General features: G+C 43.6%; 1 long non-coding RNA gene across 11 annotated transcripts in view; it reads left to right on the top strand.

Annotated features, from left to right (window-relative positions):
• Positions 1 to 25,450, top strand: part of LOC106983012 (uncharacterized) — a 229,432-nt gene that overhangs the window by 32,623 nt on the left and 171,359 nt on the right. For 7 of the 11 annotated variants that reach the window (XR_008294306.1, XR_008294304.1, XR_008294305.1 and 4 more), the window contains 2 exons: positions 12,483 to 12,655; positions 18,503 to 18,623. This is a non-coding gene — a long non-coding RNA (uncharacterized LOC106983012). Of the gene's footprint in view, positions 1 to 12,482; positions 12,666 to 14,002; positions 14,108 to 18,502; positions 18,624 to 25,036; positions 25,173 to 25,450 lie in introns of all 11 variants that reach the window. The other 4 variants (XR_008294313.1, XR_008294311.1, XR_008294303.1 and 1 more) reach the window with 4 other exon arrangements.

The raw sequence follows: 25,450 nt of genomic DNA, 5'->3' as shown, positions 1-25,450 counted from the left end.
GTTGAGGGGCACAATGGTGAATAGGCTGATTAATTTAGGAAGTCAGCAATAACATCCGGGATCTGTTCTCACTATGATCACTAAAGCCGGACATCCCTCATGGTTGCAAGATGGCTACAAGAGGTACAGCAAAGATACCCCCACAGCAGTGTCCCCAGACCAGAGAGAGGGCCTCCTTTCTTCTGTCCCTGTCCAGGGGCTCCCCAGAAGACTTCCCTCCGTGTCACGGTCCTCTTCCTATGCTGGTCACAGACAAGGGGAATGGATTTACCTGGATGGCTGCAGACCAGCGAAGATTCACCCCTACGCCACAAAGAGGCCCAGTGTCTGGAAAGCATTTGGCTGCTCAAACATAAAAGCGAGAGTGTCATTTATGAGAAATAGACTGTGGTCATCGGGGTGATGTATGGTCTTCGTTCATAGTTCCTGGCTCACTGCATCGGAAACCCTAAGAGCTTCCCCAAAGCTGAGAGTGATAAAGGTGTCTTTTTTATGTTAATGAGGTAATTTTAGGACTCTGCCTAAGGATGGGGGCTTGTTGCCTAGAGGGACAACCCTGTGATTAGGAGGCTGGAACTTTCAGTCCTGCCCCTAGACTGTCCTGGGGATGGGGGCGGGACAGGAGGTTCAATCAATCCGTGGCCAAAGACTTAGTCAATTATGACTATGTAATGAAGCCTCCTTAAAAACCCAAGAGGGGATCCCCTTTGTGTGGGAACTCCTGTCTGTCTTCATCTGGCTGTTGGTTCATATCCTTTAACAGATTTGCAAGTATAAGAAAGTGTTTTCCCTGAGTTCTGCGAGCCGTTTTAGCAAATTAGTCAAACTTAAGGTTATTGGAACCTCCCATCTGTAGGTGGTCAGCCAGAAGCACAGGAGGCTTGCGGTTGGCGTCTCAAGTGGGGGATGGGGTGCAGTCTTGTGGGACTGAGCCCTTAACCTGTGGGATCTGTTGCTGTCTCTAGGTGAAGAGTGTCAGAATTGAGTTGAATTCTCAGACACCCCATCGGTGGCTACGACTTGCTTGGTATCGTGTGTGGGGGAACCACTCCTCACCCCCACATGGGAATTGAGTCCAGGAGCCCTAGAAGAATAAGCAGATCTGGTGCTGCCGGTAAGAAAGAGGTCGGTAATAACCACTGGGTACAGATAACAGTGTGTGCCGTAAGCCATATGTCTTAGTGGAGAAAACCGGGTACATGCTATGTAGCTCTGTGCCTTTTTCATCAGTAAGAGTCGCTTCCTCCTTGTGGCTTTCCTCCTTGATAACACAACTTAGGTTTTGTGCAGGTACAAGGGGTAACAGGCCAGAAGAAGACGATTCTAGTCCTAGGTGATGAGTTAGTGATGAGTCGTAACACAGTTACGGTAACCCCGCTTCTATTTGCCAACAAGCAGTTTAGGAAAGTCCAGTGACCGGGTCTCTGGGGAAGATTTTTCCACCTGATAACATGGCAGATGAGCTGGGGGTCTGCTACCCTGACTTGCTTCCTGCCTTTTGGGCTTGGTTGCATGAAGACATGATACAGAATTGATGCGAGCATCCCACGACCTTGAGCGGAAACTTCCTGACCTTCAAGACAGCAGAACAGAGTCAGGAAGGGTCTGAGTGTTGTGGATGTTGTTGAGCAATTGAATCAACCCTGAGACTACTTTCCTCCGGACTTCTCCTTAATGAGATGACAGTAAATTCCCGCGGTTTAAGATTTAGATGGCTTTTGCTGCTCGCTACCAAAAGCATCCTGACGGATGGATACTCTTTCTAGAAACGTTCACTGCAAAGCACTTTATTGTGGTAAATGTACAGAAAGCACGTTAAAGTTTTCTTCCATTTTAAAACATAACAGCTGAAGTCAGCCTGGGGCAAAAAGACAAACAAAACATATATGTGTAGAGAATCCAAGCCCCATAAATGTTCATTTAAAGAATTCAATAAATGTTCTATAAGTTTATTATAACGGCTTTCTCAGGAAACATGTTTTTTGGATACGTATATCAACGAACATTATTTCTTTGGCACTTCTAGGAACTCTGTGTTTATGTCCTCCCTAGAAACTTCATGCGTTTCTGCACTGTTTTTCCTGCTACTTTGGGATCTTGGGTGTTCTTGGAAAGAACTACTTGTAACTTCCTTGGCTTTCCTTTCTTTAATTGTGAACTTGTAACTTCCTGTTGCTAGCCGCTAGCTAGCCGCCAAGCATTTGTCCAAAAATATGTTCCCACAATAACTTCCCTTTTACAGCATTCAATATGCAAGGTGGTTTAAACATGTCTCCATAGTATTCTGCAGACCATTCATTTTTTTACTAAAAACAAAACAAGGGTCACCTGGGTGGCTCACTCGGTTGGGCGTCTGACTCTGGCTCAGGACATGATCTCACAGTTCGTGAGTTCGAGCCCCGCGTTGGGCTCTGTGCTAACAGCTCAGAGCCTGGAGCCTGCTCCGGATTGTGTGTCCTCCTCTCTCTCTGCCCCTCCCCTGCTCATGCTGTCTCTCTCTCTCTCAAAAATAAATAAACATTAAAAAAATTAAAAAGCAAACAAACAAAACAAAACAAAAAACTTTTGATATACGGAGGATTTGAAATGCTCAGCAAAGCCCAGAAAGTTATATGGGAAATAATCATGTACTCAGTGCCCTCGGCCTCATAGTCATATTAAATTCAGGTGTAATCTATGTTAGCAGAGCCATATTTCCTTACAGATAAAGCTAGAGATTTACCTGCATCCCTACTCCTCCCCTCCCATTAGAGATAGCTAGTGTCTTGATGATGATGATGATGATGATGATGATGATGATGAAGAAAATGATGGTAATAAAAGCAGCAAATGGCCATTATTCTAAGCACTTTGCATACATTAGCTCCTTTAATGCCCACTGAAGACATATGACACGGATACTATTTTCATCCCCCGTTTTATAGATGAAGGGAAGAAGAAAGGTTGGTTAAATAACTTGTCCAAGGCCATATATATAGCTGGTAACCTCGATTCTAACCCAGGTAATTCAGGTTCCCCCATATACCATCCCTACACTGATATTGTTGTGTATATTACATACGTTCTCTGAATACATATGCACCTGTAAGAAATATACATTGGATTGTTTTTTACATTTAAACAAATATATGACTCGATAACACTTGTGTTTTTTCCCTAGTTTTTTTTTTTGGTTTTTTTTTTTTGTTTTTTTGTTTTTTTGTTTTTTTGCTATTACAAGCCATGTTGCCATGAACATTCTGGCACTTATGTCCTCGTGTGTACCGCTCTGTGGCAGACATCTAGCAGACGAATTTCTGGTTGGCAGGACATCATCCACATCTTTTGTAAGTTATTCCAGAATTGTTCTTCCAAACAGTTGTGCCAATGTGCAGCCATGTGAGCACGATATAAGGCTTCCCATTTCCAGTAGCCCCACCCGTTCTTGGAAATGGATGTATCGATTGACTATTGGCTATTGGTTTTTGCCAACCTGATAGGTAAGGATCGTGTTTCATTCTGATTCGCACTTTCTTTGATTACTAGATAGGTTAAGACATCTTTTTATGTGTTTATTTGTGTTTCTTTTTATTTCTTGGATCGTCTTGCTGTATTTTTAAGGAATTCTATTATATTCCAACTGTAGAAAATTAGTTACATGGGTTGTAAACACCTTCCCGTAATAGGTATTGACTTCCTTTTTGTCATTGTCCTGGTACACAGACGTTCATAGTTTAATATAATTTATTTACAGTATTTCTTTTCTCAGTGTGGCTTATGCTTTCGTTACCATAAATAATATGACAGTATCCACATGTCATTAAGATATTCTCCTGTATTTTCTTTGTAAATTTTGATTTTCACATTTAGTGATTTTTGTGCATGATACGAGGTAGATATCCAATTTTACCCTTTTACACATGAATAGCCGGATTCCTTTTCTTTTTTTTTTTCTTTGTCTTTTTCTTTTTTTTCTTTTTTCTTTTTTTTTTTGCATATGGTGATGTCTGAGCATCATTTATTGAATACTCGGATTCTTTGCCCAGTGATTTACAGTGCCATCTCCATCATATTCCAAATTTCCATAGCTAAGTGGTTCTATTTCTAAGCACTCTATTCCCTGTGGCAATATTGCACTGTTTAAATTACTATAGCTTTACGAGGAGCACCGGTATTCAAAAGGGTAAACCCATTTTTTTCTTTTCCTCCTCCTCCTTCTGAAGCCTCTTCCCCTCCTTTTTTTCTTCGTAATTTTTTAGCTTATTCTTGTCAAGTCTTTGAAACAACCTACTGAGATTTTTTTTGTGGAAATAATATTGAATGTACAGGTGCATTTGGGAGAACATTGCAATCTTTAAAATACCAGACCCTCCCGTCCATGAATATAGTAAATCCTTTTTTCTTTCCCCCTTCAATAAAGTTTTGTGGCTCTCTCCGTACAAATCTTACACACCATTTGTTAGATTTATTTCTGGGCACCTTAAAAGCTTTTATTGCCATGGTTAATAATGTCCTTTAAAAATAACTATTGATTTTTGTATATTGATTTCTAGCAACTCGTTAAACTTTCTTATTAGTGCTAATATTTATTTGTAGATACTCTTGGATATTCTGTATAAACACATTGTATGTACTGATTGCATTACCCCCTTCTTTCCAGAATTTAGCCTATTGTGCTTTTTAAAATTGAGGTATAATTACCAAACAATGAAATGCACAGATCTCAGTTATTCAGTTCAGTTAGCTTTGAAAACTATATACACTTGTGTAATCAACACCCCAATCAGGACATAGAACATGTTCATCACCCCGCATCCAAAAGGCTTCCTCCCTGCAGTCAGTCCCTCATAACCCTTTGGCAACCAACAGTCTGCTTTCTGTGGCTATCAGTTTCCTACTCTCGAACTTTCTATAAATGGAATCACACGGTATATTTTATTTTGAGATTGGTTGCTTTCGCATAGCATAATGTTGTTTTAGGATTCATCCGTGTCCTTGCCAGGATCAGCAACCTTTTATGACTGAACAGTATTCCACTGTGTGGATAGTGTACAAATTGTTTACCTGTTCTCCCGTTGATAGACAGGAGTTGTTTGAATCTGGGGTTATTTTGGGTTGCTTTGGATTTTTGGCTATTATGAATAAGGTTACTGTAAACATTTCAGTCTCTTATTTTCTTGTTAGCACCTTCAGTATCACTTTGAAAGCAGAATAAGGGGGTATTCTTATGCTTTTCACATTAGTAATTTCAATATTTGCAATGGGTTTTTAAAAGATGTCCTTTTAAAAAAGTTAAGATAGTTTCCACCTATTGCTAGTTTGCTTAAGAGGATTTATTTATTTCTCTTGGGGAAGTATATTTGGATTAGTAAGGAATGATTGTTGAATTGTATTAAGTACTTTTCCTGCATATATCAAAATGATTTTTCTCCTTTAACCTGTTAATGTAATGATTATATTAATTGATCGTCTAAGGGATTTTTACATTCTTGAATAAATCTTAATCAGCAGTGAGTTACAAAATTGCACTGCCAGATATTTTTTAATGTTTATTTACTTTTGAGAGAGAGAGAGTGTGTGTGAGCAGGCGAGGGGCAGAGAGAGAGGGAGACACAGAATCTGAAGCAGGCTCCAGGCTCTTGCTGTCAGCACAGAGCCTGACACGGGGCTCAAACTCATGAGCCGTGAGATCATGACCTGAGCCAAAGTTGGTTGCTTAACCAGCTGAGCCCCCCAGGCACCCTAGTCTTTTTTTTTTTTTTTTTTTTTTTGAGAGAGAGAGAGAGAGAGAAAGAGAGAGAGCTTGAGCAGGGCAAGGGCAGAGGGAGAGAGAGAAAGAATCGTAAGCATTCTGCAGCACAGAGCCCGATCCCAGGACCCAGGGATCATGACCTGAATCAACATCGTGAGTCGGACGTTCAACCCACTGAGCCACCCAGACATTCCAAACTGCCAGATTTTTTTAAATAGCCTGCTATGTAATACATTTTTCTCTTTGTTCATGTATGAGACTGGCCTATGGTTTTCCTTTCCAGTTCTGTTTCCGTGTTCAATGGCCTCCTAAAAGGAACTGGAGAGCTTTTGTCCTTCTTCTGTTTTTCTGAAGCAACCTTATGATAGTAAAATCATCCATATCTTGAGGGCAGAACTTACCTGTAAAACCACCCAGGCTTGGTAATTGTGTTTGTGTTTGTGTGAAGGGAAAACAGCAGCACGAGCACGTGGATAGTAACATTTATGCTCACGTTTTATATTTTTCCTGGAGTCGGTTTTGTTCTTAGTATTCTCCCAGAAAATCGCCCTTTTTTTTAAATCTAAGGTTTCAAGCTTGTTGGCATCATTTATATTTATCTTCTATTTTTCTACCGCGTATCTTTTGTTCTTTCTATTTAGAGCATTGTTTATTTTTATTTTAATTTCTCTTCCTTTGATCATGTCAGCCAGATGTTTGCCTAGTTAATTCATCGTCCAAAAGAACCATTTCCCCCACTTTTGTTAATCTTCTTAACTGTGTCTTTGTTTGTAATGTTATGAACTTCTACTCTTATCTTTATTATTTCCTTCCTTCTAATTTTTTGGGTTTACTCCTCTGTTCTTTTTCTAACCTTTGATTTAGATCCTAAGGAAAATCACTTTCAACCTTTCTTCTTTGTTTCCCATATGCATTTAAAGGTGTATTTCAGTTGTTAGCATTGGTGTGCCAGAACCAGCTAGAGCCAACCCGTATTCGTTGGTGAGAGTTGATTTTGTGTATTTCTTCCCAATTTTACGCTTCCTGTTGATGGCTTGAAATAGACCTAGCGGGATACTTAGACTACAGCTGTTGGCAATTGCTGGCTGTCTTTCCCCACCCCCACCCCCACCCCCTAACAAACATACACACACACACCAAACCCAGAGAACCTGTTGGAACACATGAACCGGTACACCCCTTGCTGTTTTCCAGATTTGATTCTTAGCGTTTGTATTATGATTTGGTTAAATTGCATTATTTCTTCTTTACCCGTTGGTTGCTTAATTTCCAAGCATATTGACACTTTTTTTGTTGTTATTGAATTTTCTTAAATGTTTATTTATTTTTGAGAGAGAGAGAGAGAGAAAGAGAGGGTGTGCAAGCAGGGGTGGGGGGGGGGGTAGGGTCAGAGTGAGAACTAGACAGAGGATCCCAAGCAGGCTCTGTGCTATACAGCACGAGCCCGATGTGGGGCTTGAACTCGAGAACCTCGAGATCATGACCTGAGCTGAAATCGGATGCTTCATTGACTGAACCACCCAGGGGTCCCTGTTGTTGCTGAATTTTAATTTTATTGTGTTGCAGTCTGTAGGATATCACTTCTTTGTCATTTGTTAGAATGTGGTTGGTAGCATACTATATAGTCAATCTATTTAAAATATTCGATGTGTACTTGAAAACGTGTGTGCTTCGATTCTGAGGGTTCTACATACGTCCCTTTAATTGGCTTGCTAATTGTGTTGTTCAGGTTGTCGCTACCATTACTGATTTTTTGTCTGCGTAAATGTCAATTCTGAGAACAGACTATTAAAATCTTCCACTATCTTGGCTCATAAATTTATTTTGGTTGTTAATCCATTCTTGCTTTATATGTTTTGAGGCTAAATTGTTAGGTACATATATGATTACTACATCATTTTGATAAATTTTTCCTCTTATTATGTAGTGTTGTCTTTATTCTTAACAGTGTCTTTTACCTTAATTATTTTTTTATCTGATACTTATGTCAAACAATGGCCTTTTTCAGTTAATATTTGCCTGATACATATCTTTCCATCTTTTTCACTACATTTTAGATATGTCTTTGATAAACAGCAGATAGATAAATTTTTTCTTGATACAAGTTTTTCCATATTTTAATTAATAAAAAAGTCTTTTATATTTATTGTGGTTGATCAGGTTTTTCTCTAGACTCACTTTCTTTAATTTCCTGCCTTCTCCTTTGGTTGATGATAAGGTTTTTGATGTCATTATTATTATTACTATTATTTATATGAAGTATTTCATACATGTAGATAAGGAATAGAGGCCAGTATGGATATAACAAACTCTGTGTACCCAATACTCAACTCTATGAAATTTTAATATGATAACTGCGTTTGTTTGAAGACGTGTGTGTGTGTGTGTGTGTGTGTGTGTGTGTGTGAATGTTTACTTTATTCTCTTATTTTTTGATCTTCTCTTTGGAAATTATAAATTCTATTCCTATTTATCATAGCATCGGCCATTAGCGTGTTAACATGCATCCATGATTTGACATATGACAGGCAACTCAGAATGCTTTAATTCCAATTGCTGTCATCTATCCAGCTTGCCTATTCTGCTTTGTTAGCATTTTATTTTCAAGCGATATCCTCCAAATTATTATTATTTGTATTTTTTATATTTTGAGCCAATGTTTATGTAGCTTTACCTATAGGTTTGCCAGCCCTGCAGTTTGCCCCTTGGGGAATATATTATTTTTGCTTTATTTTCCTGATGGCTAACACTCCCAGCCCCTTCTGACTCCACTTCACCCTCATTCTTCAGTGTAGCTGACAGGAGAATTCTAAGCTGCTGGTGATTTTCCTTCAATGCTTTAAAGCGGTTACTCTATGCCTCCCAGCCTCTATTCCGTGCTTGCATTTTATCATGTTATGATGACATTATCATATTATTCTATGCCTTCGTTGCCATTTGGAGCATCTGGGTGGCTCAGTTGGTTGAGCATCTCACTCGATATCAGCTCAGGTCATGATCTCACGGTCATGAGATCGAGCCCCACCTGGAGCCCTGTGTCCAGGCCACACTGAGTGTGGAACCTGTTTCAGATTCCCTGTCTCCCTCTCCCTCTGCTCCTCCCTGGCTCATGCACACATGCACACATGCACACATGCCCTCTCTCTGTCTCTCTAAAAAAAACCCCAAAAAACAAAAAACAAAAGTTCATTGCCTTTAGGTTATTGTTTTGTTATTGATAGTTTATCCCCCTGCCCCCCGAGATATTTTGGTTTCCTTAGGTTTCCTATAATTTCACTACAATGATCTAAGTGTAAATTTATTTTTATTTTTTTTAATTTTTTTAATGTGTTATTTATTTTTGAGACAGAGAGAGACAGAGCGTGAGTGGAGGAGGGGCAGAGAGAGAGACACACACAGAATCCGAAGCAGGCTCCAGGCTTTGAGCTGTCAGCACAGAGCCCAACGTGGGGCTCAAGCTCACAAACCACGAGATCATGCCCTGAGCCGAAGTCGGACGCTTAACCAACTGAGCCACCCAGGCGCCCCTGTTTTTATTTATTATGTTTAGACTTACTGTGCTTCTTAAATCTGAAGATTCGTTTTCCAATCAAATCTAGATCATTCTAATCTATTCCTATTATCAACACTATTTCTTCTAAATTCTTCCCCATCTTTATTCTCTGTTTCTGGAATTCCTATTAAGATATACATTGGGGTTTTAAAATTTATATTCCATGTTTTTTAACCTCTCTTTAAAAATTTCCTGTCTTCTAACATCTTTCCATCTGTGTTCTGGGCAATATGCTCAGATTTGGCTTCCAGTTCATTAATTCTTTTTCCACCTTATTATTTCTGTATCATGTAATACCTTTATTCATTCATGTCATAGTGTACTCCTGCATTATTTTTTATTTTTTTCATATTTGGGGGCTCTAGTTTTTATGTTTCCTGTTTTTGTTGACTTTCATTCACAAAGAATAATTTCCTTGTGCACTTTATAATTTGGGATTGTAAGAGGGACTTTATTTTTCTTTGGGAATCTGGGCAGCCTGAGTTGTCAGAGTCCCTCCAGTGTGTTTTTGTTTGCTTCTCCTAAATACCCCAGAGCCAGCACCAGCCCAAAAACAATTTTACATTACTTTTTGGCTCAAGGACTTCCCACACCGTGAACGCAGTGTGGAGCAAACTCCAAACACGCAGGCCTGGTATGTTGAGTTTTCGTGGGAGAATTATTTATTGATTTAGCCTTCTAATTTTCCAGCTAGACTCATGGCTGAGACAACTTCCATATTGTCTCTCTGGACTGGTGGGCAGAGTTTATTAGTCCCAGTTTTCACCAAGTTAGCAATCCATCAAGGGTTGAATTCCTAAATAACCAGATTAGATAACAAACCACCCCCACCCCCACCCCATGACTAGAACATCAGCTCATTCGCATACCTGGTGACCCTCAGCTGTCTCCTAACTTCTGACACGTGGGGCTTCTTTTCCTTTTCTTGAACACAGAAATAGTTTTTTTTTTTATTTTATTACAATAAAATACACATAGCATACAATGTACCATTTAAACCATTTTAAGTGGCTGTTCAGAGGCATTAAGGGCACATTGTTGTGCAGCTGTTACTACTTTTTCATTTTCACAATTTTTTTTTTTTTTTTTTTTTACCTTCCCACACTGAAACTCCCTAGCTGTTAAACACCAACACCTCCATCGTCCCCTACACTCAGCCCCTGGAACCATGATTCTCCTTTCTGTCTCTATGAATTTGATGACTCTAGGTCCCTCACATAAGGAGCATTGTATAGTTTCTGTCTTTTTGTGACTGGCTTATTCACTCAGCGTAATGACGTAGCATAAGTCAGAATCTCCTTAACTTTTTAAGGTTGAATACTATTTCCGCATATGTGTGTGCCACGTTTTGTTTGTGCATTCAGCATCCGTCGGTGACCACTTGGACTGTGGCCACTGTTTGGCTATTACTGTAAATAATGCTGCTATAAACACAGGTGTACAAATAACCTCTTCAAGTCTCTATTTTCAATTATTTGGGGTATAGCGGAATTGCCACATCATTTGGTAATTCTGTGTTTAATTTCTTAAGAAGCTGCCATAACTATCTTCCACAGCAACCGCCATAGACTCTTTCCTTTTCTTACTCAAGGTCTTTCTGTGACTATTCCAGGTCCTAGGTCCCCATTCCAGAATCAGCAAGCTAACACAGATCTGCTCAGGCAAAGAACGGGCACGGCACGTGGATCTGGGTGAAGCAGGGTGGCCCTCTTCGTAGGTTTGGAGGTACAAAGTCTCTCTGAGGCAACCGCTCTTACAAATAGGTTGGCTTTTACTTACAGATTTTTGGGGGTTCTTATCATGTAAGAATATATTTGATCCCCAAACCCTGGGTTGTTTTTTCCACTTAAGTTATGTCCATTCCAAGTGTATTTCATGTCAATGAGTTTACCAAACCTCCTTTATTAAAATACAGGCACCGCTAGAGGCCCTGGGTGACTCAGTCAGTTGTGTCCAACTTCAGCTCACGTCATGACCTCACGGTTTGTGGGTTCAAGCCCCGCGTCGGGCTCTGTGCTGACAGCCCGGAGCCTGCAGCCTGCTTCGGATTCTGCGTCTCCCTCTCTCTCTGCCCCTCCCCTGCTTGTGCTCTGTCTCTCCCTCTTTCAAAACTAAACACTAAAATTTAACAAAATATAATACCAGCAATGTTAAATATAGGATGATATTTAGTGATTGAGGTAAAACGAAATTCCAGTTCTTTTCCTGGAGGTTTTTTAACTTCATTAAGTATCTGCAAGCATGCTAAATTCTTCGATAATGTCTTCTTTTTTCCACATTTTTTCTTGAACTCAATGCCACCTCACCTGTATTTTTTTTTTCTCTCTTCTGGAGAAAAGAGTGAACCCATGATGGAGAAAGTCATTTTCAGTGAAAGAAAAAGCTTCAAGAACATGACTCGTTCATTAAATTTTAGAAAATAAAACTATATCCCTTTGAGTGGGTCCCTTCCTTTAATCAAGACTATATTCATTGATAGTTTCAATTAGCAAACACTTGCCAAGCTCCTGACACTGCAGCAGGGGATAGATAAACGAGATATGGTGCCCCCTTTGCAAATAGGTCATTATTAGGAAGGCAGTTGTGAAAACAAAGAATTCCAGACATCTATTTCCGACAGTATGGCCGACTGGAGGCTCAGGCCAGTTGTTCCTCTGACCACAACAAAAATCCTAGTTAAAATGCAATCAGATTTCTAAAAGTGTTGAGATAAGCTGCTGTAGAAATAAGGATTCCTGGGGCACCTGCATGGCTCGTCGGTTGAGCGTCCGACTTCAGCTTAGGACATGATCTCTCGGTTTGTGAGTTCGAGCCCCACATCGGGGCTGCTGACAGCTCAGAGCCTGGAGCCTGCTTCGGATTCTGTGTCTCCCTCTCTCTCTGCCCCTCCTCCACTCACGCTCTGTCTCGCTCTGTCTCTCAAAAATAAATAAATGTGAACGAAAATTTTTAAAAAAGAACTCAACAGTGCTAAGCACAAGGATAAGGAAACAGACGGTTTATTATAAAGGCAATGGCAGAAGACTAATTGCAGAGAGAGATTGTGTGTGTGTGCACACGCACGCATGTTACACTGTCGGACGTTGGACGCACAGGAACCGGAACGCTAACCAATTTCCTCCCACTCACCTTTTTTATGATTCAATCCATCTGTTATTTGTGTCTCAATGAATGATTTCCTGGTTCTCACAACTCCAGGTGTAGTAACCCAGAAACCCAGAGATAAAGGTCCAGAGGGAAGGAAGCACGAAACTCTCGACGTTTTCAGTACGCCCGAGGGAAGCCGTGTGAAAGGCTCCCAACCGGAGAATGAAGATCACTGAGTTCCAGAAACATTTAAGAAAGTTTGGGATTATTGGACTCAGAAGCTGGTAAGGATTGGTGAGTGCCAAGTGAGGCCAATGAAGGGATTCTGTAGATGAAAAAAGAGAAAGGTTGCGTGGGAGAAGTAGAAACAGCATCTCTGGAACAGGGGCTCCTGGGCGGCACAGTGGGTTAAGCAACAGACTCTCGCTTTGGGCTCAGGTCATGATCTCACGGTTCGTGGGATCGAGCCCCTGAGTTGGGCTCAGCTCTGACAGCATGGAGCCTGCCTGGGACTCTCTCCCTCTCCCTCTCTTTCTACCCCTCCCCTGCTTGCACCCTCTCTCAGAATAAATAAAATAAATAAACTTAAACAAAAAAGAACACGTTTGAAATAGGCCAACAATTACAAGACTTCCGTCCGAATTGGCAGCCCAGCTCCCAAACTTAAGACCATGAGCCACTTACTCAACCTCGCTGTGCCTCTCTTTTCCCATTGGTAACATGGGGATTCACTCAGCCACAAATAATTATTAGGCACGTAATAACGTAAAGGAAGGAAGGGAGGGAGGGAGGGAGGGAGGGAGGAAGGGAGGAAGGGAGGAAGGAAGGAAGGAAAGAAAGAGAAAGAAAAGAAAGGAAAGGAAAGAAAGGAAAGGAAAAGAAAAAAGAAAAGAGAGAAAAGAAAGGAAGGGAAAGGAAGGAAGAAAGAAAAGAGAAAGAAAGAAAGAGAAAGAAAGGAAGGAAAGGGAAGGAGAAAGGAAAGAAGAAGAAAGGAAAGGAAAAAGGAAAGGAAAGGAAAGGAAAAGAAAAGAAAAGAAAAGAAAAAAAGAAAAGAAAGAGGCCACCTGGTACGTCAGTGTTAAACAAAAGCCAATGCCCAGAACTTACTTGGTCTCCCTTTCTTCAATATCCCCACACTTTGCTGTGTCGTCTACTTGTTGACTTTGCTGCTATGCTAATTTCTCAAATGTCACTTAGAGTTACATCTGCCCTCAAACACTGAGTGACTCCCAATGTCTTCAAATCAGACTGTAAATCTCTCCAATGTGAACATTCAAGATACTTCATAAAAACATTTCTACCTACCTTCCCAGCCTTACCTCTCACTCTCCCCCCCCCCCCCCCATATTTTGGGTCGCAGACCACAGATAATGCTTTTGAATGGCTCTGCAGTCCTTCAAGTGCTATTTGATTATAGCATGATCTATTATTTTTTCCTGCTTTATGCAGTTTTGGATACCACAGCTATTTGAACTTATGAACCTCCCCTTCCCCCTCCAAGTAACCAAACAACCTGCTCTGATCAAACTTGCCTTAATTAATTAGTTAATTAATTAATTTGCCTTGACAGGTGGCAGACTGTCTTGTACACATTAGGTATCAATATTAATTCAGTCCCCTCTGCTTTTTAGCCGTAGTCACACTGCGTGCTCACCTTGGAATGATGTCCAGGAAGCTCACTATGTTTCCAGGATTCACTTTCACGTCTTTAAAGCTGATCTCTTCCCCTTCGAAGTGTAACTTTATGACCTTATATACTGGACTTCTCAAACGCCACCATAATTGATAATTGTTTCGTGTGGGTGTCTTATGACTGCACATGCATTAAAGACAATGACTGTGTCCCATTAATTTCTGTATCTTTGCTATCCTCACTTAGCACCTTCCGCGTGGGAAATACCCAAAGGATTAAAAAGAAATTTGTTGAGAAATGGAAGCACTGGAGGTCTGTTAAAGGTCTGAGTGGTTGAGGAGAGGCTGTGTATGGTTCGTTCCGGACTTTTCTCCAGGTCTTCCCTGCCATACCCACCTTCCCCCCACCCCTCAGCTGGACACAGAGTAAGTCTGTGTGGAGAGTAACATGTTTTAAAGGTCACATTTATTAGCAAATAGCTGTGTTTATAAACTCAGCTTGACAAAAAAGAGAGCCTTTGAAATTAATACTGTCTGCTGAAATTAGAACCAAGTTCAATCAACAGTGCATACAGAGTCTGGTTAAGGAAATGTGCAGTCAAGGTGGCTTTCACAATCTTATGCTCCTCACCCACTCTTTTTATTTTTTGAAACTTAATTTTTTTTTTAAAGGCTTCACTGAATTTTTCAGGCTGGGATTTATTTGTCTTGTGTCAACCTGCTGTTGTCATGAAATTCTGCCTCGAGAAGTTTATTTTTTATTTTATTTTTAAGAATTCTTTTAATATTTATTTTTGAGAAAGAGAGAGAGAGAGAGAGAGAGAGGCAGAGCACACGTAGGGGAGGAGCAGAGAGAGAGGGAGTCACAGAATCCGAAGCAGGCTCCAGGCTCCAAGCTGTCAGCAAAGAGCCCGACACGGAGCTCGAACCCATGAACCGTGAGATCATGACCTGTCCAGCTCAGCCACACCGCAGGCCCCTAGTTTACCTTCTTGTTGAGAATCTGGAAGAGTGTAGGACTGGCATTGTCGGGTCCCCTTCTACTGCCCTCTCCTCTCTGCCTCACAGCATCCTGTTGGAATGAGTCCCCTGAGATACTGGTGGCCTGGGATTTCTAATACAGAAAAGAAACGCTGGGTCAAAAGCTGGGAAGAGGCACTTTCTGATGTGAATGGTACAGGCTCTCCTGGTCCCCAGGTTCCAGCTCCACAGAGAGAAGACTCTAGGCAAAAGGTGGCCCCAGGAGCAAAAATTCATCTGAGGAGGAGATTAACCCAACCCAGAGACTTCTTCCCAGAAGAGATAGTTATACCTCCAGAGCATCTAACTCTTTGTTGCTAAGACTAATAAGGTCAGAGAATGGAAGGTGTGGAATCATTATCTAATGATTCTGCCTAGAGAGGTCAAGATGCCCACTCCAAAACTAAGATGAAATGTGGAGGAGTTTGACCATTACAGATGGTTGAACTCGGTTCTGTTAGGAGAGGAAAGGAGAGGATTTCAGACCATCTTCTAGAGTGAGAGAGGACACGAAGTTGTGCCGAGTGAGGGGATCCCCTTGGGGGACGTTCGTGACTCTCATACCCTCTTTGGTGAGAGAAAGGATAGGAAATGATGACAATAAATGAATATTCTTTCAAAGTACTCACTTGGACCAAAGTGCCTCAAAATGCTTTAAAAATTCCACTGTGGAATTACTTCCGAGCTAGTTTATATTTTTGATTTCATCACTCTAATTGCACCTCACTTTGTAAACCCCAAAATAGTTTCCCGCCTGATCAACCACCTTATTCATCATACTTGGCTCTGGATGACTTTTGGTTGTTTCCAGAAATGAAATTCATCCTCAAAACTGAAAGATTTATGTTACTGAAGCTCCTTAGGAAATGTGACTTCAACTCTTAAGAACTCGAGAGGAGTTCCAGATATATTTTGCTATTGAAAAAAAAGAGTTTGTCTCATTAGTTGGCTGTCCAATCTCATACACTTTCATATCTTCTTCTTGAATATTGTTTTAGAGATGAAATCCAGACCTTTATAAACTAGTGTAAGTGCATTAATCAGAGTTGTGCCCAATCTAGCCATCAGTAATTAAGTTTTTTTTGACTCTACAATATGTCTTTGAAAATGAAAGAGAGAAGGGAGGAAAGATAGATGTAAGAAAAAAATAGAAATGCATATAATTAAATCATAAAAGAGTGATAGTTTCAGATCGTGTCTCCCTCTCTCTCTCTGCCCCTCCCCTGCTCGTGCTCTGTCTCTCTTGCTCTCAAAAATAAATAAAACATAAAAAAATTAAAAAAAAAAAGAGTGATACGTACCACCTTGTGCTACTCTATGTAGGTTCGGCTAGCATTGTGCACATTCTATGTGTCAGTAGGTTACATATAGCTTTGTTTTCTTCATGTTACTAGAGTAATATTTATTGTAGAAAATTAGGGGGGAAAAGGCATAAGGAAGAGAACTTAAAATCATTTGTAATGCCATCAACTATAGGTAACTGATTTTGATTTTTCATCTTTGTAGCCTTTTTGGGGGGGTGGATTGTTACATTTACCTTGTAGCAGATTCAAGTCATTACTTCCTTTCGCTTTTTGTTTGTTTCTTAAAAAAATAAGATACCCAGGGAAACTTTCCATCGCACGTGTAGATAGAGTGAATTGTGTTAACCACTCGTCACCCCCCCCCCGCCCTGCCTCCTTTCCCACTATCCAGATTTGTGCAACATTCGTTGTTTTGTGGTTTCTTCATCATATTTTAAAAATCTTTTTTAACGTTTATTTTTGAGACAGAAACAGAGCATGAATGGGGGAGGGTCAGAGAGAGAGGGAGATAACAGAATCGGAAACAGGCTCCAGGCTCCGAGCTGTCAGCACAGAGCCCAACGCGGGGCTCGAATTCACGGACCGCGAGATCATGACCGGAGCCGAAGTCGGACACTCAACCGACCGAGCCACCCAGGCGCCCCTTCGTCATATTTTTTATTATCTAAGCCAAAAACAGTTTTTCTTTTCCTCTCTATTATTAACAGTATAGCATCGTGGGTTTTTGTTTACTCGGGTGCAACGATGCTCAAATCATCCTTAATAGGGGCAGTGGGAGCATATCCAAGCAGTTCCTGTGAACTTTTTGCACAACCCCACGGGGCAGAACCCTTCTTTGCTTTCTGACACAGTGACATTTTGTAGGCTCACCTTGCAGGCCCCTGCTCCGACCAGTTCTCCAAGGAACCCTGATTTCTGTTAGTGAATAATGGGTTTTAGAAATCAACGCCTGGGCACTGCTTGCACTTTGCTTCTCCGGTAAAAATGTTGCAAGTTCTCAGAGAACAGAACTGGGGGAAATACACACATACACACACACACGCACACACACACGCCCAATGGGCTAGTCTAGGAAGAACACACCCTATGTTTCTCTATTACTCACTTACTCAAGTGCCTCTGGAAAACCCATGCATCCCTCGATTCTCTGCAGCACCAGCTGGATGTCCCATAATGCACCGAATTTCAGTTCGGACACTATCCACCGGGGCTCAGCATTAGATCCCACAAGTTAAGGGCTCAGTCCCACAGGACTTGCCCCCGCCCCATTTCAGACACCAGCCGTTAAGTCTTGGGTCACCACCTGTACCTCTGACTGACCAGCTATAAATAGGACTTTCCACAATCAGCTCTTTGTATTTGATAATTTGCGGGGAGGGCTCACAGAACTCAGGGAAGTATGTTTAATTTTTTTTTTAATATAGGGTATTACAAAGGGTGGGAATAAACAGCCAGATGAAGGGATACATAGGGCAAGATCCAGAAGTACCACAAGTGAAAGAATTCTAATCGCGTGTCGAGGTGTTTACCCAGCTGGCATTTCCAGACCCCGTACTTTCAGGATTTTGACGGAGTTTTTATTATGCAGGCACATCATGGATCATTAACTCAATCTCCAGCCCTTCTCCCCTTGCCCAGGGCTGGAAGATGGGGCCGACAGTTCGAAGCTTTTAATCCTGGCTTGGTCATTCTGGCCCCCAGCCCCATCCCAAAGCCATCCCGGAACCCACCGAGCGTCCCCTCATTGGAACAGAAGACACCCTTATCACCCAGGGAATTACAAGGGTTTTCGGAGCTCTGTGCCAGGAACCAGGGGCAGAGACAAGTTTTTATATGTTATATTATTTCATAGGGCTCATCCTGACATTTCAAGGTCAAAGTCAGCAATTCTGTTTTTCTTAAGTTTTTCGATTTTAGATCTGGATCTCCTCTATATCCAGCCTGTGTGTGTGTGTGTGTGTGCGCGCGCGCATGCATGTGTGTTGGATATGCGTGATAATTTACAAAATGATCACTGTATACATGGATAGTTCTGGAGAGGAAGCAAGACAATGCTTTTATGGCAACAAGCCCACAGTGGTGTGGGAAAAATGCTGGGGGAGGGGAGTGGTGAACACGGGAGGTCCAGATGACCTCACCACAAACAGCCAAGAGTGAAGAAGATTCTCTCTCTAGGTGACAGGCCCGGTCTGGATGAACGGGGCCCGCCTCCTGGACCGCAAGTGCCTGCCCATGGAGCTTCTAAGGAGGATCCTGTCACCCTAGTGGACCACACCTCTGACCTCCAGAGACACAGGTCAGTCTGCTGTCAGTCCGGCGTTTCAGATGCCGGCCACAGACCACGGGCCTCTCTCACTTCTGACCGATTGGCTGTCAATTGGTTCCCATGACCCCCTCCTCAGGTCTGATCATTTGGTAGAATGGCTCCCAGAACCCCGGGAAAGACAGTGCCAGGGTTTATTGGTTAATCATAAAGGATACAAATGAACGACCACATGGAGGAGACACCTGGGGAGAGGCACAGGGGCAGGTGCACCGAACTCCCTTGCCCTCTATGAGCTCACCACCCCCCTCCCACCCTCCCGGCAGCTCCAACTTGGAAGTTCTCCAAACCTTGTAATTCAGGGGTTTTTACAGAGATTTCGTTAAGCAGGCACGGTTAATTAAAACATTGGCTGTTGGTGATGAGCTCACTTTCCAGCCCCGCTCCCTTCCCTGTCATCATGTGGTTGACCCCTCTCCTACCAGCCCCCATCCTGAAACTCTGGGGACACCAAGAGCCACCTTATCAGCACAAACACAGACAAGGTTGAAAAGGGCTCTTCATGAATACGTCAGAGGCTCCTTTCACTCCTATGTCTCAGGGTTTTAAAATACCCTATGCCAGGAACCAGGGACAAAGACCAAATATATATTTCTTTCTTTCTTTCTTTTTTAAGTTTATTTATTTATTTTAAGACGGGAGACAAGTGGGGAGGGGCAGAGAGAGAGGGAGAGAGAGAGAATCCCAAGCAGACTCCGTGCTGTCAGTACAGAGCCCGACGCGGGGCTTGAACTCACGAATTGTGAGATCATGACCTGAGCCGAACTCAAGAGTCAGATGCGTAACCCACTGAGCCATCCAGGCAACTCCCCCCAAATAAACATTTCTTATTATATCACAATATCACAGCTTCGCAGAAGACAGCAATGTGCTCATATCTATTATCCCTGCATTCAATTTCAAATCACATGACATAGTCTCTGGAGACCTCCACTGTGAGCTCAGGAATGAACAGGAATGGGAAAAGGTGAATAATGCCTTGCTATTATTATGAAAATAATTCTCATCTACCTTGAAAGGATCTCAGGTTCCCCCCGGGGTGGCCAGACCACACTCAGAACCCCCAGCCTAGAGAAAGTCGCCGTAAAGACAACAGAACTGGAAATCCCGAGCGAAGGTTTTACGATCTTCTGGCCAGATCTTTATGGCATTGCACTTAGAAACTGATCCTCCAATGCACTGTTAAATGTAAACTAATTTTGTAAAAGTTTGCAGACGTTAAAATGGTCCTAACTCATCTCTGGAACTCTAGCTTCTTCTATGCAATGGCTACCCAGCACCTGTGCTCAGATGTCTAAGAGACTTTTCCAGCCCAGCTTGTCCAGAACTGATCTCCTGATCTTCTGCCCGTAAATCTCTCCTCCTGTGGCATTTCCCATTTAGCTCCTCATTATAGCTGCTCAAGCACAAAACCCTGGAATTATATTTTTAAAGTTTATTTTTATTTATTTTGACAGAGAGCCAGAGAGCAAGCAGGGGAGGGGCAGAGAGAGAGAGAGAGAGAGAGAGAGAGAGAGAGAGAGAGAGAGAATCCCAAGCAGGCTTTGCACTGTCAGCCCGATGCGGTTTTGAACTCACGAACCGTGAGATCATGACCGGAGCCGAAATCAAGAGTTGGATGCTTAACCGACTGAGCCACCCAGGCGCCCCCAAACCCTAGAATTATTTTCGACTCCCCTCTTCCCTGGAATTACTTTGGCCTGAACCACCAGCCTCCCTCCCCGGGGTTACTTCTACCTGTTCTCTCTGCTCTTACCCTCCTCACCCTAAACCCCTTCACTCTTAGGTTAACAACCGGAGTGATCCTTTGATACCTGAGACCACCTAATTTTCTGCTTAATATGATATGATTTTATGACTCCTTTCACTTAGAGTCAAAGCTGACTGTTTGAAACACCTTTAAGGTCTCACCTGGTCCCCCAGTGTTTCCCTTTATGACCCCAATCACTCTCCCCTGAAGCCACTCTGGCCACAGTGACTCCTGTCTGTTCCTTGAACACACCAGACCCAGTTCTGCCTCAGGACCTTTGCCCTGGCAGTTTCCCCTCCATCCCCGATATGTTCTAACCCCCTCATTTTCCAGGTGTTGCTCAGGTGTGACCTTCTCACTGTGTTCTACCCTGCCTATTCGATTTAAAACTGCAAATCCCCCTTTCTGTGCTAGAATGTCTGTCTCCCCCTTACCATGCTCTACCGTTTCTTTTTCTCCTCCCCGCCCCCCACACCACAGCATTTATACTCCTCTATTTATTGAGTTATTGTCTGTTGTTTATTTTCCGTCTTGCTCCATTAGAATGTCAATCCCACAGGTCAGAGATTCTTGTCAGTTTTCCTTCACTGGTGTATCCTAAGAAACCAGAATTGTGTCTGGCATTTAGGAGGCACCCAATAAATGTTTGTTAAATAAATGACAACATGGATATACAAATGCCTTTTAAAAAGTAGGATGCCTGGAATATCTGAGGTTGTGATTCCATGGAGACCAATCATCAGGAATTTTTTGAGAGTATTAATAAAACTTTTTCACTTCAAGTGCCAACAATTCAACTAACCCTACAGGAAGGAAGGAAGGAAGGAAGGAAGGAAGGAAGGAAAGAAGGGAAGAAGGAAGGAAGGAATGGAAGAAGGAAGGAAGGAAGGGAGGAGGGAAGGAAAAAGAAAGGAAAGAAAAAAGAAAAAAAGGAAGGAAGGAAGAAGGAAGGAAGGAAGGAAGAAGGAAGAAAGGAAGGAAGAAAAATGAAAGAAAGGAAGAAGAAAAAGGAAGGAAGGAGAAAGAACAAAGGAAGGAAGGAAGGAAAAGAAAGAAAGAAAGAAAGAAAGAAAGAAAGAAAGAAAGAAAGAAAGAAAGAAAGAAAGAAAGAAAGAAAAAGGGAGGAAAAGAAAGAAAAAAGAAAGAATTGTGTTCAGTTACAAGATAAGCTTCAGGCATGGCTGGATCCAGGGCTTCAAATAATGTTATCAGGATCCCTCTTTGCTCTCCTTCTCCTCTGTTTTACTCCCAGGCAGGCTCTCCCTTTATGGTGGTAAAGATATCACAGGCTTCTCTAAGCTTTTATATTACCAGCTCCACCACACCCATGAGAAAGACAGTTGCATTTATTGGGTGTTCTTGTTCCCAGGCTCTCAACGGCACAGCAAGGGAGTATGTATATTCATTTGTATTTATTTCAGTGTCTATCTCTATGGATTGGAAACGACGTGTCTACTCTGATCTCTCCAATTCCAGTCCAACAGCACAGGGTTTATTCTCGCCTTCTCCCTTTCCCCGTATGTGTACCTCCTTTCTCTGACAGTTAGAAGGCAGACTCCCATTACCTTAATTTGTTTGCTCATTTGACCAATGCTTTTGTATGTGACCATTTGGCCCTTCCGCTGAGCGTCCCTGTGGATGCCCTCCTCACCCCGCTGGAGCTCTGACACCCCTTTGTGGCAGTTTTCTCCTTGCCTCGTTGGGGCTTGGAGTCCCCATGCCAAACTGCCCTACCAGCGGATGCTCTCCTCACCCTGCTGTGGCTGATTCCCCTTCCCTGGCTGCCCTTCTACGGGGACACCCTCTTCCAGCTTTGACCCTGAGTCCCCACACTGGCTGCTGGCTTACATATATGTCCTCCTCGTCCTGCTGGGTCCCTAACACCCACCATCAGGCTCAGAGCCCCCCCCCCCCCCCGCCCAGCCAGGCCGTCACTTTGCAGGGACACTCCTGTCACCCTTCTTGGACTCTGATACCCTTGGGCCACCGTGTTTCCTTTTCCTTCCTGCAGAGATGCTGACTTTTATTCTGCCCCACCCAACGGCTTTATGGCTGAATTGTTTAAGGGAAGGAAGAGAGGGAACAGAAATCAGAAGTGCCTCTATGTCAGTCACCCCAAGAGACTCAGGACTCCCGGGCCGTCACCGTTTGGGGGGGGGCCTGAATGCCCACATGGCGTCCGTGGTCAGACAACTTGCTGGCATCCCTCAGGCAGCCAAGGGCGGGGACCTCCTCTCTGCTTTCCCTGACGTGCTTCCCCCCGGCACTTCTCACCGTGGATGCACTTACCTGCACGCACTCAGAGCTGCGCCTGGCCCATGGAAGCATCGAGAAGTATTTGTTAACGAAGGAGTCCTACGCGAGAGTCATCCCACGTGGACAGGGAAGTTAGGAGCCTACTACCCAAGGAGGGTGTCCTGGGGCCCTCGTGGGGCTCACGGAGGCCCCTGTGTCCTTCCTCGCGGGGTCCCCCTGGCAGGTGGTACCCCTCTGGTCTGTGCAGTGCCGGTGACTTCTGGGAGCGGACAGGCAAGGAAGTGTAGTTAGCATTCATTCATTGCTTATGTTGTACAAGCTGTCAAAACTAATGAAATTTTATGACAGACGGGCAACGACCAGCTTCCTGGTGTTATTTATCTTTCTCGCTCCTGGCTCGGAGCACTGGGTGATTTTTCATTTACATTTAAAAATGCCAAAATGACTAAGCTCAATTCGCCTCCTCAGAAAACCGGCAAATTGTATCAATGCACAAATGTAATTAATAATCATCAGGCATGAGAAATGAGGACCAGTTATGCAGGAAAGTCTATGTTTCCAGGCTCCTTCCTCTCCCCGCTACCTTTTCAGCCGGTTCCCAAACTCCAGGCACATACATCATGGGTCCCCCGCGCCCCCCACCCCCCACCGTCATTGTTCATATCTGGTAGCGGGTGTTTGCAATGACAAACAAAAGGTTCTTGGGACTGGTCACATGAGTTCCCATGGCTCAACGGATTCATTTGTAGCAGCCTCACAGGGATGATGCAAATAGATGTAACACGTAGGGGAAGGAAAGATGAAAAAAAAAATCCAATGGAAGAGGGGAGCGAGGTGTCAGGAGACAGGTTAATTCTAGAGTGATGAGACTGTGAGACCATGTTCGTGTAGCCGGGAGAAACCTGCAGACCCAGTCCGTTCTGACATCCCCATCGTATGTGCTCCGAACGGTTCTTTCGTGTACATCACCTTGAGCTCTCTCACCTGCTCATTCCGGCCACGTGTGAGCTGCACTGTTCTCTTGCTCTCGGCCATACCTGTGATTTGCCAGGCTCTTTTGCCTCTGCAATTCCTGGCCCTCCCCCAAGTACTTCCGGGGGTCTTTGGAGGTAGATGCATCATCTGCATGATGATGATGATGCTGATGATGTCTTTTCTGCTGGCCCCATTGGGGTTCGGTTCTGACGAGCTGCATTTTTAAGGCCTCAAAGCAACGGCCCCGTGTCCTCCGGGGCCCTCCAGTACCAAAGGCATTTTTCCTTCTGTGGAGTCAGGGCAGTAATTCCTCCACTTCCAGTGTTTTAACAGAGGCTTTAAAAAAACAAATTTTTTTTTTTTTTACATTTTTTTTAATGTTTATTTTTGAAAGAGAAAGAGAGAGACAGAGTGCGAGCAGGGAAGGGGCAGAGAGAGAAGAGAAGAAGATGCAGAATCCGAAGCAGGTTCCAGGCTCCGAGCTGTCAGCACAGAGCCTGACTTGGGGCTCAAACCCACGAACTGTGAGATCGTGACCTGAGCCGACAACTGAGCCACCCAGGCGCCCCAACAGAGACCTTTAAATTGCTCTATGTGCCTTCCAGAAAAGCCTTCTCGATTTTTTTATTTTTTTATTTTTTTCAGTAAACAGGTCTTGGGCGAGGAGACAAAGCTGAAAGGCAGACATTATGGCCCACTTGAAACCCAAGCCCCAGCCACCATGACTAAGGCTTTGTGAGGGGGCCAAGCTTCTCTGCTCGCCTTTTCTCCCCCAGGATGGGCGATTTCCCAGAGGGCTCCTCCGGTGTCTGTGCACCTTGGCCCTGGGAAGGCCAGACATGTCCAAACACGCTGGTGTCACAGCACCAGCTCAGGCTCCAAACGGCACTCTTGACTCAAAGGTGGCCTTACAGAGAGTCCGCTCTGTGCCTGGCACCGTGGGGCTTCCTGACAAGCCAGTCAGACCCAGTACTTGCCCTGAAGGACGTTGTCATACCAACAGGCATGTAGGAAACAACCAGATGGTAGGGGAGGTGACAGTAAGTGGAATAAGAGAGGTACAGATGATGAAGAACAGGTAATGCGGTAAAGAGGAGGGCTGTGTCCACAGAGTTGAAGTAGGAGGTTGGACTCGAACTCAGCCGTGAGAGATGGGAGCGCATACAGGAGGAGACTAGAAACGGTGCTCCAGGAAGAAGCTCGAAGCTCCTCCAGGGGCTGCAGGAACGAGCAAAAGGTGGATGGATGTTACTAGCAATACGCAGGGAAGGGCGAGGGTTCAGATTGGCTAGGAAGGGGAAGTTTGGGGAGGTTCTGGTGAAAGCGGGGGGTTGGGGAGGTGGTCAGACTGGATACCAGAGATCCTTGACCAGCTGGCTGAGTCTGTGTCCTGTTGTATACGCAGCAACACCTACCAAATAGAGGTGACGTTTCAAACAGAGCCATGGAACGGCCATGGAGAACAGGAGCGTCTTTCTGGATCAGGTAGACCTACCTGGATCAGTGAACGTCAGGTGAACGGGAGAAACCAAGGTGGGCAGGTTCGTGAGGGGGCCTCTGCAGTAACAGCACACGTGGGTACGGAGATTGGAGCCGGACAAGATGAAAATAAGGAGAGAGGGGCTGGACACAGCATGTGGGGGAAGAGAAGAATCTAAGCAAAGTCGAGCACGAGCAGTTGGAAAGGGAGAGCAGCAGGGCGCCTGGGTGGCTCAGTCTAAAAGCATCTGACTTCGGCTCAGGTCATGATCTCATCGTGGTTCATGGGTTCGGGCCCCGCGTCGGGCTCTGTGCTGACAGCTCGGAGCCTGGAGCCTGC

Source organism: Acinonyx jubatus, chromosome E1, assembly GCF_027475565.1.
Source record: "Acinonyx jubatus isolate Ajub_Pintada_27869175 chromosome E1, VMU_Ajub_asm_v1.0, whole genome shotgun sequence".
NCBI lineage: Eukaryota > Metazoa > Chordata > Mammalia > Carnivora > Felidae > Acinonyx > Acinonyx jubatus.
This window is presented reverse-complemented; position numbering and strand designations above follow the sequence as displayed.